The 14,882-nt window shown below is 39.4% G+C and overlaps 2 pseudogenes; both read right to left on the reverse strand.

The window, feature by feature from the left end:
* LOC117033715 (tigger transposable element-derived protein 1-like) overlaps positions 1–1,264 on the reverse strand; it is a 36,000-nt pseudogene extending 34,736 nt beyond the window's left edge.
* Positions 1,265–6,825: 5,561 nt separating this feature from the next.
* Positions 6,826–8,548, reverse strand: LOC117033716 (tigger transposable element-derived protein 1-like; annotated as a pseudogene).
* Positions 8,549–14,882: the final 6,334 nt, after the last annotated feature.

A 14,882-nucleotide genomic window follows, 5' to 3' on the forward strand; every position in this document is an offset into this window, starting at 1 on the left:
GCTCTGCCCCCCGCAAGGCATTCTGCTGCATGAGGGTTGACCACTTAAATGTGGTTTGGCCTCTATGGGCACTAGTGCCTGCAGAGAATTCCCTCTGGGTGTGTGACTTGTAGGTCAAACCCAGTAGTACTCTGGTTTGGTCTAGAGTTGGCCTCTGGATATGTTGAATCTTGTGCCTCTTAATCTGGGCCCTGGTAGGGCAGTTTCAGAACAAAGCAAATCACCAAGCACAACAACAACAACAAAGATCACATGTAAAAACACCTGATAACCCCCACTCAACACAGGCAAAGATATCAAAGATATAAAGACAAAGCAAAACAAAACAAAACAAAGCAAAACAAAAAGCAGCACCAGTCTTGGCTTAAGCCCACCCAGTAATGTCCAGGTTGTCCTTTGTTGTACCAAAGAGCCCCCTGCTTATTGCGCAGGCAGAGCCGGTTACCTGGTGCCCAGAGTGACTTTGGGACTGTAGATTTAAATGTGTTGGCCTGAGGAGTCTGGATGATAGTTTTTACAAAGTCAGTGCAGTTTCTGCCCTTGCCTGCACATATGCACACTGAGAGTAGCCCCACCAGCCCCGTGTCCAGTACTCCTGAGTCTTAGGGCACTTCTTCAGTGTGTTTCTGTATGGGGGGGTGCGGGCGGGAGATTTCTGAGCTGCTGAAAGCCCAGAGCTAAGTCTGCCGCTTACTGCTGATCCCTGGGAGTGTCTCTGCAGTTGCACTTGCCCCACCCTAGGCAGGCCAGAAAGGGTGGGGGCTGGGGATGGAGGGGTCTTCTGTCTCCCAGCCCAGCCCTGCGTCACCCTCTTCCCGCAGGCCAGAAAAGGTGGTGGATGGGGGTGGAGGAGTCTCTTCTCTCCTAGCCCAACCAAAATCACACTCTTCCCAGCCTCTTCCCTGGGTCAGGGCTGCCTGTCAGTCTTCCCAGAGCCTGAGCGCTACTACGGCTCCTCTGTAATCTGACACTACTCCTCAGTTCAGGGGCCAGTTTAAGTCTCTGGAAGGGCGGGGGTAGGATTGGAAGATGGGGGGGGGAGGGGCCCAAGTATGGAGTCTGTGTTCTTTGTCCGCCCTAGGGCCCACTAGCCACCCTCCCAGTGGGAGAAATCAGCCGTGGGACGCAGGGAAAGAGCCCACCTCCTGGTCTCTGTGCTCTCCGTTCCGCCCTGGGATCCTGTGCATACCCGGGAACTGCTGGTGCCACCACGGTTTTCACCACTGCTGCTGCTGCTGGCCGAGACCCCGCCACGGGCCCGCATGTTTTCACTCCGCTCCCTTCCTTTCTTCCCCTGCTCGCCCAATTAGCGCACCTTCAAGTAATCCTTCCACGAGTCTCTTAGCTGTTCTGTGTGATGAGCAAAGAGTTCTTTGATGGGTTATAGGTCCCGTTTGTAATAAGATCCGGAGGAGAACTCAGAAAGTGCGCCCCGCTGCTGCTATTCCTATGACGTCATCCTCTCCATTGCTCTCTTTTTAATTGGATTGTTTGTTGTTTTAAATTGTCTGTAAATTTAAGAAAGAAAGATAGAAAGAAAGAAAGACAGAAAGAAAGAAAGAAAGAAGAAAGGAGGGAGAGAGAGGAGAGAGAAGAGAGAGGAGGCGAGAGAGAGAAGCGAGAGGAGGACAGAGAGAGAGGAAGAAAGAAGGAAAGAAGAAAGAAGAACAGAACAGAAAGAAAAGAGGAAAGAAAGAAGAAAAAGGATTTACTGTGCATGTACTATGCATAGGTACAATCCTGGGAACTTGAACTACAATTAGGAACAAAATGAACAATAAGCCGGTGTATGGGGATTTTATTTTAGTGATGACAGAAGAAGAAAAGCATAAAAATATAAATAAACAATTAAAAGGAAAACATACCGAAGAGCAGAAAAGAATTAAAGGGATGCTGAGGTGAGTAGCACTACAAAATTTGTGGTCAGGGAAGGCTTATTGAAAAGACCAATATATCAGACAGTATTTAAATAAAGACTTGAAGATGAGTGAGGCAAAGTTTATCAGGCAAGAGCTCTGGAGGCAGAGGGAAAGCTTGAACAAAGATCCTAAGGCAGGAATATGCCTAGAGCTTTTGAGGAAGAGGAACGTTGCTGGAGGCCCGTGAGGGAGGGAGTGGGGAGTGGAAGAGGAGATCAAAGTGGTCTAGAGTTTGCAGATCATGACAGGTTTTTTTGGCCATGGTAAGGACATTGGCTTTTATCTGAGTAAAATAATAGAAGGGTGACTTAATCTGGCTTAAATTCTAAGATGATTATGGGTAATATGTTGAAACAGATTGTTGTGGGGCAAGGTTAGAGCAAAGAGACTTGTTAGGAGGCTACAGAGGGCAGTGGCTCTAGAACATGTGGTAGAATTTCCTAATGGATTGGATATGGGATATGAGAGAAAACGAGGAATCAAGATTTAAGCCTGAACAGCTAGCAAGATACACTTGCCATCACTGAGATGGAGCCAGTTGTGTGGGGAGCAGAATATGGAAAGATCAGGGGTTTTCTTCTGGAGTATTAGTTTGAGATGCATGTTGGTCATTCCACTGGAGTTGTCATGCAAACAGGTGGAGTGGGGTCTAGAAATTTGGGTCTAGGAGTTTCGGACAGATATTTGGGCTAGGGATATAAAATTAGTAGTCATCAGCATATCGATCACCTTTAAAGCCATTGGGACTGATGAATCACCAAGAGAATGAGTGTAGGCAGAGAAGAAGACCAAAGACTGACTTATGTTACATCGTTAGTGACCTTGACAATAGCAGCTTTGGGAGAGTCATGGAAGCAAATCTAGATTGGAATTGGTTTTAGACAAAATGGGAGAAAAGAAATATGAACAGTGAATATAGAAAAACTCTTTTGATGAGTATTGCTGAAGGAATGAAAGAAATTAGCTGGTAGCTCGTGAGGAAAGTGAGGTCAAAGAAGTTTATCTTTTAGGATAGAAGAATTAATAGCAGGTTTGATTGCTGACAGGAGTGATCCAGTAGAGAGTGAAAAAATTAATGGTGCAAGTGAGAAGGAAAGAATTGCTGGAGTGCTACCCTTCAGGAGGTAATGTTGGGTGAAAGCAAAGATACAAATAGAGAAATTGGCTTTATACAGGGGCATAAAATGCTGATCTACAGATGCAGAAGGAAGACAGAATATGTTAACTGTATGAATGCGGACAGTGTTGGTAGGATGGTAGGTATTGTGGTGGGATTCTGGGGAAGTTCTACCATGACCACTCTAATTTTCTCAGTCGTATTGGAGGCAAAGTATACACAAACAAACACACACACACAAGCACACACACACACACACACACACACGCACACACACAGAGGGTGCCAAAAAATGTATATGTATTTTATGAAAGGAAAAAACTATATTAATTGTAATACTCAGTATATACTGATAACAAAAGATGAATACAACTCACATTTGACTTCTGCAATTACAAGAGGTGCTCAACGTGGGTACCATCAGCATCCAGACACTTTTAATTATGGAAAACCACTGCTTGAGCATAAATAACATCTTTTAAAACGTGTATACATTTTTGTGGCACCCCTGGCGTATATACTTTTAATTATGTCATACCCACTCTCATGTGGACTACAACTTTGAGACTTGAGAAGCAGGAATGCCTTCTCACAAAGGATGATATTTAGCTGAACTACGGTGATGGAGTAGGGATGAGAGGGGTGCAAGAACACTGCAAATAAAGGGATGGAAGCCTAATAGAACAATAAAATAATTTTCTGCAATTGGAGCATAAAGTGCATGTTTGGACACAGGTGGGAGAGGAGGCTCGAATTGTATTTAGGGCTAGATCTTGTGACAGTTTGTACATATTTCAGTACTTAACAAGTGGCTCAAATAGGAGAGTGGAATAATAACATTTGCACTTTATAAAGATAATTTGTTGGCCTTGTAAAAAAAAATGAATTTGTCACTATGTGGTGGCTCTTCTAGTTTCAGATATAATCAAACAGTAAACTTTTTTACTGTGTGCTGGTGCTGCTCACAATGGTTGCTATCTGTTTATGGGTTTGTAGCCAAAAAGACCAATGTGTGATCAGATTCCTTCCCATGCTGGGCACATGAGCATGCTGATGTGTGCTTGGCAGAGGCAGCCCTTATTTCCACAGTCTGTTGCAATATGCCTCTCATGTTCACAATCAGCCTGTGGTTTTTCCTGAAAAATACCTATCTCATTCCTTGGAATTGTATTCCAGATTGCTTCTCTGAGCTACATTTATTCTCATCACCAAAGGTGATTCTTCCAGGCTTTAAGATTTTGAAAGCAATTTTACATTCAATATGTTTGATTCAAGTTTTACAATAACCCTATGAGATAGATGAGTTAGTTGTTAATATTATTTTCATTTTATGGATGAGAAAACCAGGGCTCAAAAAATCATATGACTTACTAAAATTTGCACAGTCAATATTTGGAAACATAATGATAATAGCTAATAGTTCTATTGAACTAGCACTGTTCTATGTAGTCTATATGTTAATTTATACTATAACCCAATCTTTACAACAATCCTGCAAGGGAGGTGCTATTATTACCCCATTTTATAGATGCAGAAACTCAGGCAAAGAAAGGATAAATGATTTGTCAAAGCTAATAAATAGTAGAAGAGGGATTCAAACTTAATAGTCTGGTTTTGAAAGCAGCTATGTCATCCTTGACCCTCACCTCCAATTAAACCATGGCATTATCTATATTGTGCGGTCCAGGGCTTAATGTAGCAATAAAGCTCTTCCTCTAGCACTTGCTGCTTAAGTTAATCCACTTGACTTCATTCCTCAAAATTCACTTCAAATTATACTTTTGCATAAATATCAAGTCCAAGGAAAGTGTAATGAGATAGGCAATGTAGACTATATTTTAATACCAAATTTTTGAGACCCTTTTCCTTCCATCAAATGTCCTGTACTACTCAAAGAACTCAAAGTTCCTTGAGATGATGGATTTGAAATTTGAGGTTGCTCAGTTATATATGAGTTCTCTCTCTCTCTCTCTCTCTCTCTCTCTCTCTCTCTCTCTCTCTCTCTCCACTTGGCAATTTACATAGTGTAAATATTAACTCCAACCCCAGCTTATTTCAAGCTACCAATGTGATGTCAACCAGCTTGCAAAATTCCTGAAAATTTAATTATCAGTCCTAATTCTATCCTAAGTGTTTTTATGTAACACACTTAAAACTCCTGACAACAATCTTCTATGGAAGTTTATGTTTATTAATAACAGCTTACAGATGAGAAAATTTAGGCATAAAGAGGTTAAGTAATTTGCCTAAGATCAAACAATTTACCAAGTAGCAAAGTCAGGATTTGGATGTGAGCACAGAGTTCCTGAGCTCTTGCTCTTATCTGCTACACTGTTCTGCCAGCTTTTTAAACATGGCTTGGGCCTTTCATCTTCATCCTCAGTGTCTTTATAAAAAGAAGGGGAAAAAGTCAATTGCTTTTAAATTTTCCTGCCTGGTTGTTCATCCTCCCATCTCTCCATTCCATCTTATCTACTACTAACAAAATTCTCTTTCTAAAGAAAAGAGCTAATCATATGTATTCCCCTGCTTAAATACCTTCAAACAGTTTGCTGCTGCAGATAGGATAAAACACAAACTCCTTATCCTAGTACCCATGTCCTTTGTGGTCAGCTATAAATACCTTTTCTAGTCTTCATTACAGCTCCCTTGAAAGTTTTGTCTGCTTCAGTTACACTAAATTAATTGTGATTTCTCAAGCAGTCCATACACTTTCTTAGCTCTGCACACATGCTAATCTCTGTATCTGTCAAAGTCCTACATCTTTCAAGATTCTGTACAAATGCCACTTTCTTCTGAGGTCTTCCCACATGCTTCCAGTTGGAATAAATTTATTTTCTGTTTCTCCATTGTCTCACTACATTTGACTTGTACTACCTCTATTATAGCACTTATGACAATCTGTTTTTTATTATAGTTATATTCTATAGTGTGAGAGATATGTCTGTCTCTCCCACTATAGAATGAGTCTTTGAGGGCAAGGGCCATGATCCATTCCTCTTTATATCTCTTCCACAGAATCCCGACAGTATCTTGCTAATTGTGGGAGCTGAATGAATGTTTGTGAATTTTATTGCTAGATTATATCAATGAAAACTCTGAGCTTGGTGTAAACTGAATATTTACTCTCCTCTTTTCCAGTTCATGGTCATTCCCTGAAGACAGGAGTGCCAAACCCCTCAGCCAACCAGAGAAGCAACAGAACACCTTGTACTATATGGACACAGTGGGTGCACTGTTGGGAGAGCAACAGCTGAAATGGGGAGGTCCTATATACCAGGTCCGGTCCTCTTCCACTCATCTGGGATGGCGATGATGCTTTGCACTGGAATCTTCCCCTTGATCACAGAAAGGCTACCTCTAGGACTGTAAATCCATCCTAGAGATGGAGTCTTTCACCTCATGGACTCAGAGCCTAAAACATCTTCTTCCCTCCCTAACTTTTTTGTCTCTGCTGTTTCATTCAAAAATGCAATTGAACCAACTGTCAACTCTCCTAAGTCAGCTGCTCAATTACCAGCATACCTCAGAGATATTGTGGGTTCAGTTCCAGACCACCACAATAAAGCAAATATCTCAAAAGTTGTGAGTCACACAACTTTTTTGATTTTCTTGTGCATATAAAAGTTATGTTTATACCACACTGTAGTCTTTTAAGTGTGCAATAGCATTTTGTCTAAAAAAAACAAAACAATGTATGTACCTCAATTAAAAATGCTTTATTGCTAAAAAATGGTAACCATCATCTGAGCCTTCAGTGAGTCAGAGTTGGAGGGTTTTGTCTCAGTGTTAACGATGCTGACTGATCAGAGTGGTGGTTCCTGAAGGCTGGGGTGGCTGTGGTAATTCCTTGAAATAAGACAACAATGAAGTTGGCCACATCAATTGACTCTTCCTTTCACAAATGATTTCTCTGTAGCATGCAATGCTGTTTGATAGCATTGTACCCAAAGTAGAACTTCTTCCAAATTGTGGTCAATCTTCTCAAAACTTGCCACTGGTTTATCAACTAAGTTTACGTAATATTCTAAATCTTTTGTTGTCATTTCGACAATTTTTACATCGTCTTCACCAGGAGTAGATTCCATAGCAAGAAACCACTTCCTTTGCTCATCCATTAGAAGAAACTCCTCATCCACTGAAGTTTTACCATCTTGAGATTTACCATGCCTGAGATTGTAGCATCTTCAGTCTCCATATCTAATTGTAGCTCTCTTACTATTTGTACCACATCTGCAGTTACTTCCTCCACTGAAGTTTTAAACCCTGCAAAGTCACCTAAGAGAGTTGAAATCAACTTCTTCCAAACTCCTGTTATCATGAATGTTCTTAATGGCATATAGAATGGTGAGTACTTACAGAAGGTTTTCAATTTACTTTGCCCAGGTCTGTCACAGGAATCACTATCTAAGGCAGCTATAGACTCACAAAATGTGTTTTTTAAATAATAAGCCTTGAAAGTTGAAATTACCCCTCGATTCATGGACTGCAGAATGGATGTTGTGTTAGCAGGCATGAAAACAACATTAATCTCATTGTATACATCTCCATCAGAGATCTTGGGTAACCAGGTGCATTGTCAACGAGCAGTAATATTTTGAAAGGAATCTTTTTTCTAAACAATAGGTGTCAACAATGGGCTTAAAATATCCAGCATACCATGATTAAACAGATATAGCGCCATTCAGGTTTTGTTGTTCCCTTGATAGAACACAGGCGGAGTAGGTATAGCAAAATTCTTAAGAGCCCTAGGATTTTCAGAATGGTAACTGTGTGTTTGCTTCAACTTAAAGTCACCAGCTGCATTTGCCCCTAAAAAAAAGAGAAAACTGGTTCTTTGAAGCTTTGATATCAGGCATTGACTTCTCCTCTTTAGCTATGAAAGTTCTATATGGCATCTTCTTCCAGTATAAGGTTCTTCTTTCTACATTGAAAAACTGTTGTTTAGTGTAGCCACCTTCATTAGTTATTTAGCTAGTTCTTCTGGAAAACTTGCTGCAGTTTTTACATCAGCACTTGCTTCTTCTCCTTGCACTTTTATGTGCTGGGGATGGCTTCTTTCCTTAAACCTCATGAACCAATATCTGGTAACTTAGGACTTCTCTTCAGCAGCTTCCTCACCTCTCTCAGCCTTCATAGAATTGAAGAGAGTTAGGGCCTTTCTCTGGATTAGGCTTTGGCTTAAAGGAATGTTGTGGATGTTTGATCTAACCAGACCACTACAACTTTCTCCATATCAGCAATATGGAGAAGTTAGCCATGTCAATTGACTCTTCAAGGCTGTTTCTCTTTCTTATTTGTCATTCATGTGTTCACTGGAGTAGCACCTTTAATTTCCTTCAAGATTTTTTCCTGTGTATTCACAATTTGACTAATTATTTGGCACAAGAGACCTAGCTTTCAGCCTATCTTGGCTTTTGACGAGCCTTCCTCACTAAGCTGAATCATTTCTAGCTTTTGATTTAGAGTGAGAGATGTGCAACTTCCTTATACTTAAACACTTAGAGGCCATTTTAGGGTTATAAATTGGCCTATTTTCAATATTGTTGTGTCTTAGGGAATAGGGAGTCCTGAGGAGAGGGAAAAAAAATGGTGGAACGGCTGGTCAGTGGAATACTCAAAATGCGTACAGCATTTATGGATTAAGTTCTTATATGGGCTTGGTTCATGGCAGCCCAAAACAATTAGAATAGTAATTGTCATAGATCACTATAAAAAATATAATAATAATGAAAAACTTTGAAATGTGAGAATTATCAGAATGTGACACAGAGATGCAGTGAGCAAATGCTGTTGGGAAAATGTTGCCTATAGACTTGCTTAATACCAGGTTGCCAAAAACGTTCAATTTGCTGTGAAGTGCAATAAAGAGAAGAGCAATAAAACAAAATATGCCTGTACCTGGAAAGTCTATACTGCCTACCCCCATAGCAAGATTAGTAGGTTTGATTTAATGCCTACTAGGACTCTCAGGTGTGCTCAATGTGAGTTTCTAGTATTCTTCTGGATAGAGCAGGAAAAAGAAAACAACACCCCACTTCATTGTACACCAATCCAACCCCATCAGGCATCTGCCTGCATTAACACAGGGCAGGATATCTCCACAGCAGCCTTATTGGCATTTGGGACTGGATAAGTTTTTGTTGTAGGGACTATCCTATGCATTCTAGGATATTTCCCAGTATTTCTGACCTCTACCCACTAGATTCCAGTAGCACCCCCACCCCTTAGTTGTCACATCCAAAAAAATATCCACTTACTGCCAAATGCCCTTGAGTGGCAAAGTCTCCCCCATTTGAGAACCACTAATATAGGGCTTTCCTAGCACAAATTGCCATGTGAGTGACCCTGACAGGCTAAGATTTGGTTTCAGCTCCAGCCCTTCAATATGTAGCCCCCAAATCAGCTGCATGTTGTGTTTGGGGTTAGTGTTCATAGCTCTAGTTCCTGGCATGTGGATGTTCCTGGTTGGCCGCCTTGAGGATGGGTATCCTCAAGGATTGATATCATCTGTGACATTGGTAGTGATTCCCAGATAGAACAGAAGGTGAGAGGGGCATGTTTCCAGCAGATGTTTTGTTCAAGCTGGGTATTATTCCTTTGAGAATTCTCTTCCTTCTGAGTCTGGCACTCTGAACCAGGGCCTGGCAATGGGCAAATAAGGTCACCCTCAAGGTTCTTTTTCTAATTAGTGTGCATTTCTTTGTAGAGAATAATTTTGGAAGGATCTCATGTTATGGAATCTTGCACTAAATTCAAGCTACATGAGACATTCTCCTCAGCTGCTTTAAGAAAACACCTCAAAGGGTCAATAAGGCATTTTGGGGGAGGGAGAGTATATACTCGTATATCTCCTATTGTCAAATTTCCATCTTCCTTTAAACACACACACACACACACACACACACACACACACACACACACACACACACACATCCTTTTCTACCCAGATTCTTCTTTTTCCTTTTGAAAGGCTTAATGTATATATTTCTAAATGAAGATAAAATATCTTGTCAATGAACATTAGAAATTTTTCACAAATCTCCCAATAACTTTCTTTTCTGTAAAATTCAGCAGGACGAGTTTATATTATATTGGTGTTCAGAATGTTTCTTTATGAAGCTTTTTCCTTGGTGTTAAATGGCCTAAAGTACCACATGTTTCTTAATAAAAAGCCATGTAAAAACCTACATTAATAAACTGAACTCAAAGAAAAGCTGCCCCAAGACGGCTTTAACCAATCCTTTTTATAGGCTTGCCAGCAATTTCAAGATTGTTTTAATGAAAGAAAAGTTATGTTCCTGTCTTTGTGAACCACGGCACTCCAGTTCTCCCCTTGTTCGCCCCCACCCTACTCCAGGCTAGCCAATTCTCCAGTGCCCTACAGAAGGGCTCACTCAAACTTGGCAAGCAGTTCACTAGAAGTGCTCAGCTGTCTGGAAGCCCCTGAACACACACGTAGCCAATCACCCACTTCCAAGTTTGTGCCTGCTTCTATTCCCAGGTACCACAATGCTATTTCCATGGTCACTTTGTCCTCTTCTGGGACTACACTGTGCCCAAAAGCAGTGGGGCCTGGATGGTCAATGACTTTAAAAATGAAAATTCCTTGGAGCCCAGCTTGAGCCCAGCATGTTTCCAGATTTAATATTGCTCAGTATGTTGGAGGAGAAAGAATTTGGCCTTTAGACCAGCATTAATCACGTGATATTATAATTGCTTATTTATTTGCTTGTCTCAGCTACTGGATGATAAATTCCTTGAAAGGTAGATTTTGTTGATCAAATATAGTGCTTATCATAATGCCTGTTTAATAATAGGCTTTCAATCTATGTACATTGAAATATGATTGCATTGAAATCATATTTTGGCCACATACTGGCTGTAAATTACATAATGTTTGATTAAATGAATTAAGAGAATATGTTAAGTAATTGCTATATGTAACTACTAACATGATACATGATAGAAGTCACTTAACAAATGATGTCACCTTCATTTTATTAATTTTAATTATATTTATTACTGTTATTAATGTTAGCTATGAACCTCAGTTTTTTCTATCCATAAAGTGGACTTCATAATGCCTGCTTACTTACTAGGTTACTGTGAGGATTAAGAGAACCATAGCAGATGTTCAATAAAGGTTGATTTTTCTCATACTCCTTTCACAGCAGAAGTAATGACCATTTTGCTGTCTACAACCTACTGGAACACATAAACACCACAGCCCTCCCCCTTGCTCAACACATCGCATAACACTGCCATAATCCTTCAAAGGGAAGATGTGATTCCCCTGCAGTACCACCCTCCCCATCCTTAGAGAGAGCATATAGAAGGAGGCACCTTAGCTTGGAGGAAATATCAGCCAAATTTGTGGATAATGTCTATTGATTACTTCTCTACTTTTTTTTCTTTTATCTTATTAAAAATAAGTACAATATACTCATTTTTGAGAAAGAAATGCTATCTTGTCTCCAGCAAACTAATGAGAATAAGAAAGTACTGTTAACTCTTCGGGGTTCTGCAAAGGACAGCAAGGCATTGCTCAAGACTTGGTATGGCAGCAGTATCTGGGAGGGGACTTTTCCTGGGGTGGGGTGAAAAATAAAAGAGACACTGTACTATATGGTTGGGCATGACATCTCTTCCCACCTGGAGTTCTTTTCTTGATGAGTTCTGGATTTCTTTGCTTGTTTTTTTTTGTTGTTGTTGTTGTTTGTTTGTTTGTTTGTTTTGTTTTGTTTTTTTATCTCTTGGAAGATTTCAAATTTTATGTATTTTTTAAACATTTTCATCTCTTACAGATTGTTATGTAGAGAAAAAAACAAAACAGGTGTCTTCTTGGGTGACCACAGGGACAGAGGCAGGACAATGGAGAGAAGTCATATAGATGAATTTCTGGGGCTTATAAGAAAGAACATTCTAGCAATTAGATTGCTGTAAGAAAAGGAAGAAGCTAGCTATAAGGTAGTGAGATCACCACCCCTTGGAAATGTCCAACCAGATATTTGGATAACCAAGTCATACATGCCATAGAGGAAATCCTTGCTTTAACTAGGGAATGTAACTTGATGACGTGTAACAAAATAGATTATTTGCATCCCCCCAAGATTAATTTAAACTTGTTCTTATTTCTGACCTCACACATCTACTCAAGTAGGATGAACCTACTTACTTTCTTCTAAGATTAGGCTTAATGAGCCCGATATTAAGTTGGTTCCTATCTTGTCTGATGCCATCTGTCAAGAATGGAAGGTGATTTTGAGTCAAGAGTTCTTTGTGGTTAAGGCCTTACAATTGTTCTCTTAGCCCCCTTGTTTGTCTAGCCAAGTTTACTTTTTTTTTTTTTTTTTTTTTTAATCATCAGACTAGTTTTCCCCCCTCTCTGGTTTTCATCCACATGAAAAGGTTCTGACCCTTGACTTCTCCTGACTCTTGGTCGCTGCACATGGCCTGAATTTTGCTTGTCTGTTTGGTGTCTGCATTTCTGCTTTGCCTTGATCTTAATTTATATTTGCACCCAATTCCTAACTACCTGCAAATTTGCTATGGTGATTAAGTGATTGAGTTATGGATTAGCATGGGTTCAAATTCTGATTCTTGCTCACTGCACACCTTGGACAAGTTACTTTAGTCTTCTAAACTTTGTTTTTCTCAGCTATTAAACGGAAATAATTATAGTATATACATGATGGGAAAAGGAGGGTGGTTAGTACAAAGTCTGTGCCCAATAAATGTTACTATAATTATTATTTCACAAAGACTCTGATTCAGCCTATACTCTCAGATCCCAGCTTCCTAATCCTTTTGATGCTCTGAAATGAACAATCATTATCCCATTACAAAACAAAATCTTAATTTAGGCTTCCCTTTCTTAATACAATAGATATGTTCCAACTAAGTTGGCTATAAACACATTTCCAGTTTAATCCTACTTGTCCATTAAATTTCATGATAAAATTGAGAACAATTCTCTCAAAAATAATTTTGGACCCTGAATATAAAGAAGTGAACTTCAGAATTCAGAAAATCTTTAAAATAAAAAATAACTTACAAGTGAGATATTATCCATATTCAAAACAGTTGTCACAATCACACACTGTTTACACAGTTATAATATGAAAAATACAATAAGTACAAGAAGGATGGAACCCCCAAACTCCATCCATATATTGATGTACAATCCTTTAGAATAAATGTGTGACTAAATTCATGAATTTGTGAATTTATAAATCTATCCAGCAAAGTGAGATCATTTATCAGTGTTGCAAAATCACTACTCACTACTGTGTTTAGCATTATTATTCCATCTCAGGACAGCCAAATTAAAGAGAACCAGACATCATATGGGTTCAGAGAAGAGGGCCATGGAAATGTTTTGATGAAACAGGCACAGTGCATTCTTGTTAGCCATTGGCTGTTTCCTAAATATGTCCATCAATCTAAATTTCATCAGACTCCTGGAAGCAACACTTGAACAAACCTAACTCCAAACCAAAATTCAAATAGAACTGAACCCAAATGTTAACGTTTTACTGAACCATGAACTAAACCAACTTTCCTAGAGAGGGAGGGAAATAAATTCTAAAAGAGTTTGATTTGAAGCCAAACTATATGTTTTATGAAACTATTGAACTGGAACAAAATCAGATCAAAATATACTATGAATCACATTTAAAATAAACAAATAAATATTTATTTCAAATTGAATTGCCATAAGGCTACAAATAAGACTTACTTCAGTGCATACGATATTTATTTCAATACACATATAGTTTATCTTGGGCAATTTTTTATGTCAATTTTCTCCTTTATACAAAGGGGATATTAATCCCTACCTACTCCACTAGAGTTATTGTGAGGATTCAGTGAAATAGTAAGCAAGCACTTCCATCATCATCCTCACCACCATCATCATCATCATCAATCATCATATCATCATCAGATCTGCATTGTGTCCAGCACTCAAGGAGTCAACTTTGCGCTTTAAGTCCTCCAATATGTTCACTGGCCACCAGAGGGCAGCAAAAAGGTAGAAACCCTCTCTGGAACTGACTGGAACTTACAACAAGCACTGAGGGCTTACTATGTGTCAAACACTGTTTTAAGCACCTTGCATATATTAATACACTTAATCCTTAAACAATGCCATAAGGTGTGTTCTGTTATTACTTAATCTTTAAAACAGTGCTATAAAGTGTATTCTGTTATTATTCCCAGGGAGATGAGGAAACTGAGGCAAAGAGAGGTGAAGAAATTTGTCCAAGGTCACCCAAATGATTGGTGGCAGAGCCAGGATTTGAATCCAGGCAACCTGACGACAGAACCCCCACTCTTAATATACCACTATATACTTCCATTTGATATTCATTTTGGAGGATGCTAACCTGGGAGAGATTCATAGGCATGGATGGAACTGCAAGCCAGGATGACCTTACAAAGTTTGTCCACAGTTCAGGACCCAGAGTAGAGAGAGTCAAAACTGAGCCAGAGAGTATGATGTGGTCAACAGTAGTGTTAGAGACTAATTCAGAGCACAAGCATCAATCAAGTAAACAGGAGAACATTCAGCAGGGGAGAAGGAAGATGGGATCAGGCGTAAATGTAGGAAAAGATCAGGAAAATTGCCTTTGTCAAAAATATTATTCTCATGGTGGCTGAATCCAACTGGCTCATTCTTCTGAAACTTTTATGTCTTAAGGTTTAAACAACCAACAAGACAACAATGAGCTGACTCTCTTCATTTTCACAGCAATTTCCATTTTGAGGGGTTTTGTTTAGTTTATTTTTTTAAATGAAAAGCAAAACAAAAATAAAACTATCACTCCAATCATCACAGCCAA

Source organism: Rhinolophus ferrumequinum, chromosome 14, assembly GCF_004115265.2.
Source record: "Rhinolophus ferrumequinum isolate MPI-CBG mRhiFer1 chromosome 14, mRhiFer1_v1.p, whole genome shotgun sequence".
Classification (NCBI taxonomy): domain Eukaryota; kingdom Metazoa; phylum Chordata; class Mammalia; order Chiroptera; family Rhinolophidae; genus Rhinolophus; species Rhinolophus ferrumequinum.